The sequence below is a fragment of the Elephantulus edwardii genome, unplaced genomic scaffold, assembly GCF_000299155.1.
Source record: "Elephantulus edwardii isolate Elephantulus edwardi_28Jun2011 unplaced genomic scaffold, EleEdw1.0 scaffold00480, whole genome shotgun sequence".
NCBI lineage: Eukaryota > Metazoa > Chordata > Mammalia > Macroscelidea > Macroscelididae > Elephantulus > Elephantulus edwardii.
Window position 1 is genome coordinate 192,627 of NW_006400230.1, and position 4,893 is coordinate 197,519.

At 42.1% G+C, this 4,893-nt stretch overlaps 1 protein-coding gene across 1 annotated transcript in view; it reads right to left on the minus strand.

Annotated features, from left to right (window-relative positions):
- GLI2 (GLI family zinc finger 2) overlaps positions 1-4,893 on the minus strand; it is a 76,726-nt gene that overhangs the window by 70,724 nt on the left and 1,109 nt on the right. The window lies entirely within an intron of this gene.

A 4,893-nucleotide genomic window follows, 5' to 3' on the forward strand; every position in this document is an offset into this window, starting at 1 on the left:
GGGGGGAAGAAGAACAAACTGGGGAGGAGGGTAGAGAAAACAGCGCAACAATGAATGAATGAGAACCCAAAATCTCTGTAAATGTTCACTGAAACTAATAAAATTTTAAAAAAGTACAACTACAAATAAAATATAAAAATGGAATTGGAGCAAGGCAAACACTCCTCCTTACAGTATTATCCCAACTGATGTACGCAAAGTATGGAGAAAGAAAACGTTACCATTTGATAAACACTCATAATTACTATTTCAGCAAAGCCCATCAGCAGATGTTAAGGGTTGTTGTTACTGGTGTCATTGAGTCAACTCTGACCTACAGTGGTCCCCCGTGACTGGTCAGGCCTACCCCAGTGTTCTTGACCATAACCGTTATAGGATCAAATTGCTAGATCTTTCTCCCATAGAACCACTGGGAGAAAGTTCAAAGCAACCAACCATTTGTGCCACCAAAGTTCCCTGTTGCTGTTTTGTTATTGGTTGCCATCGAGTTGACTACAACTCATGGTGACCCTACCATCTCTGGTATGCTTGAGCCCAGTGTTAAACCCACGGCTTCTCTTGGTGAGGGTCTTCTCTTTTTCTACCTTCTACTTTTCCCAACTTCATGTCTTTTTTAAAGGGCTACTTATTGAGGGAAAATAGGATGAGAAACAGGATATTTACAGTTTCAAAATATCCCATAAAGTATTTATTAATTACAAAGGGAGAACTTTAAAGTATAGGAGAAACTCAGGAGACATCACTCAATGACGCGATCAAATGAACATTTCAAGTCCGTCCTGACAGCATGCACCACTTCTACAGTCGGTAAACCAACCCAGGAGACATTGTAGAATTTAGGTGGTCTATAACTTTTCAAAGGGCCCTACACAAAGGAAAAAAGAGATTCCAATGAACTATTTGGTTAACGAGAACTGGAGACCTTTCTGACTGTGGTGCTGACAAGCAGGACTCCCAGAGAACAGATGGAGTCTTAGAAGAAACCATCAGAATTCTCCTTAGAAGCACATGTGTTCTGATCTGGGCTCATACGTCATCAAGGAAGACTAGCCACTAGAAAAGGACATGCTTGGTAAAGTGAAGGGCAGTGCAAACCAGGGAAAACCTCAACAAGATGGACAGACACAGAGCCAGAGCCAGAGCCAGAGAGAGTGCAGGCACCCAGGGACAGTGAGGTGACTCAGGGCCAGGAGCACATTGCTGGTGTGCAAACAGTGGCCATGGGTTATCAAGGTCAGCTCTTCCTCACAGTTAACAGGAACTAACAACCACATCAACAAGGAGACACAGCTGCTAAAAACACTGTGTGGGCCTGAACCCACACAGTCGTGAACAACAGTATCTGAATAAGACTTGTAGACTTGATAATAGTACTTCATCAGTTTGTACTTATATAAGATGTTAACAAATAGAGGTAACTATTTTAATAATGTTCTTTGTTGTTATTACGTGCTGTCAAGTTGCCTGTGACTCATAGTGACCCTATGTACAACAGCTCTGAAACCCGCCCTATCCTGGAATACTGTCTCTTACACACCTACCCCCATAACCCCTGTTACTTTGTCAATCCATTTCATTCAGGGTCTTCCTCTTCTACGCTGTCCCTCCACCCTCCTAAGCATGATGTCCTCCTCCAAGAACTGGTCCCACACGGCTAGCCACATGTCCAAAGTATGTGAGTTGAAGCTTCAAAATCCTTGCCTCCAAGGAGCAACTTGATTTCACCCTCTCCAGGATAGACTTGTTTGTTCTCTTGGCAATCCATGGTATATTCAATACTCTTCTCCAGTACCACAACTCAAAGGTATCAATTCTTCTTCTATCATCCTTATTCACTGTCCAGCTGTCTGATGAATAGCAAGTAATTGCAAATACCATGGCTTGGATCGGGTGCACCTTAGCCTTTAAACTAACACTCTTGCTCCTCAGTACTCTGGAGAGGTCCCTGACAACATCTTCCCTAGTGCAGTTAGTCTTTTGATTTCCTGGCTGCTGGGACCAAGAGTGTTGACTGTGGAGCCAAGAAAGCTGAAGTGGTTCACAATCTCAATCTCTTCACCCTCTATCATGATGATGCTAATTGGCCCAGTGGTAAGAATCTTTGTTTTCTTGATGCTGAACTTCAATTCACATTGAAGCCTGCAGTCCCTGACCCTCTGCAGCAAACACCGCAGGTCCTCCTCAGCTGCAGCAAACAAGATTGTCAGCTATGTAACACAGGTTGTTGGTGAATCTTCCTCCAATCCCTCTTCCTAAAGTCCAATCTCCTGAATAGTATGTTCCACAGATAGATTGAAAAGGTATGGAGATAGGATGCATTCCTGACGATCCATCCCTGATTTTGAACCACGCTGTTTCTTTGCTCTGTTCTGACAACTGCCTCCTGGTCCAAGTACTGGTTTCGCATGAGCACAAGTAAGTATTCTGCGATTCTCATTCTTCTCAGAGTCAGCCACAGTTTGTTGTGATCCATACAATCAAATACCTTTGCAGAGTCAATGAAACACAGATAGACATTCCTCTAGTACTCCCTGTTTTCAGCCAACATCCATCTGACATTAGCTATAATATCCCTAGTACCACGGCCTCTTTTAAATTTCACTTACACATCTGGCAGTTTTCTGTCAATGTAATGTTTCAATAGTTTTTGGATAACCTTCAGTAGGGTCTTGCTTACGTGTAATATTAGTGATATTGTTTGATAATTTTCACACTCTACTGGGTCACTTTTTTTTTTTTTAAGGAGAAAAAATATGGCTCTTTTCCAGTCAACTGGCCAGGTAGCTGTCCTCTCGATTTCTTGCCACACCATGTTGAGTGTGTCCAAAACTGCATCTGTTTGCTGAAATATGTCACCTGGTATTCTATCAATTTCTGGGGCCTTGTTTTTGACCAAATCCTTCAGAGCAGCTTAAACTTCCTCCTTCATCACCACTGGCTCTCGATCATAGGCTGTTTCATGAATTCTTCTATGTCAACCAGTTCTTTATGGTACAGTGACTCTGTGTACTTCTTCTATCTTCTTTTAATATTTCCTGGATCATGTAGTATGTCACAGCATCCTTAAGTATTGTCCTGTAATATTATTTATAAATCTGAAACTAAATTTAAATTTGAAAATTAAAAAAATTCAGAATCTATTTAAAACCAAAAGTGCCAGGTTTGCTGTCTTGAGAAGGTCATTGTGTCCTGAAATGAGACCCTCTGACAACAGGGGCACCTTCCTAGTTACAGGTGTGCTTGCTCCTAATCAAAACAAAGTTTAAATGAGTGAGGGCTTGACAGGAGTTCACTAACACAGTTGACCAGCTGACCAGGGAGAGGGGAAAGACGTTTGTCTTTCATGGGCGGGATGCTGAAGTGAAGTATCTCAGTCACAAAAGGACAAATACTGCATGGTGCCACTGTTGTAAAACAGGACTGACATCGGGGTTGTGGGGAGACTGAGAAAGATGGGTTCAATAATGTATACTGCATTGAAACAGATGAGGGAGAAAACTGTTTAAAAGGGATATGTGATTAGGTATTTTTGTCATAACAGGAGTGCAGAACGAAGGCTGCATAGTGGAGTGGACCTGGGGGGGAGGGATTGTAAAACAATGAAAGAATTTTTCTGTTACTTTTCCAAGAGGGTAGTGTACTAGGTGGGAGGGTTGGGAGGGGGAAAAAGTGCAACAATGAATGAATGGAAATCCAAAGTCTCTGTAAATTTTCACTGAAATTAATAATAATAAAAAAGAAGTGTAAAATAAAAAAAAAAAACAAAAAACAACAAAAAACAGTGCTCCTCTTAAGAAAGCACTGACTGCACACCTAGTATACGCCCAGCCACTGCAGGCACAGAGGTGAGAGGAAGGCTTGGAGCCTGCTAGGAAGCAGGTGCCAAAACAATGAAAACCAGCAAAAGATGTGCACAGAAGACATACTAACAGTACACAACTACATGGCACAGACATTCCACATGTTGTGTCATGAGTAAAATGCATATCATAACAAAATACCACTCTACACATAGCAAAAGTCTGTAGCACTGATAGTGCCTGGCTTTGGTGAGGCTGCGGGAGCGACTGGAGCTTTATTTTCCCTGTCAGTGGAAACACAGAACCACTTTAGAAGAGAGTCCAGTAGTTTCTACTCATAGACATAGATACAATCCAGCAGACCAAACCAGAGAGCAGTGTATGCATACCTGAAAACCAACATACAGAGGTTTATAGTAGCTCTGCATCACTGCAAAATGAGAAGCAACCCAAATAAACTCTGGTACATCCATAAAATAGAGCCTTATTCACTGATAAATAAAGAAGTGATCAGAACACAAAAAACCTCATGGAGTAATCTGAAATGCACACTGTTAAAAAATTACAGTGGTCTGAAAGATTGCTCTGTTTAACTCCAACTCCATACACTGGAAGAAGCGAGACCAGAGAAAGCGACAGTGAGGAGGGTGCAGGGGAGAGAGCCTAAGGAGGGTGTGGTGCAGGCAGTGGAACCCACTGTGACAAAGAGAATGCTACACCCCAAGAGTGTACCCTATAGAAGCAATGCCCACAGATATAAATAATCTATCAACTTTGTGATAATGTACCATAGAAACCATAGGAGAAATAAAATGCCTGGTGAGCATGGGAACCTTTAGACTTTTTACAAACAACTTGCTGGGTATAAGAGTGTAAGGTATGAGAGTGACACAGCTGTGACTGGGTGGGGGGTATAACAGGGTTGGGGGCTGTGACTGCCTGGAGCTGAGGAGCCATGGTGGGCTGCCCGGATTTCAGTGACTCGTTTTTGGTTTTGTTTTTGTTTTTTTTATGGTGAGAAAAATTTATTACATTTAGAATTAGCCCGCTGGACTCAGTTTAGATGATCCCAATTTTGTTGGCAACATCCAAA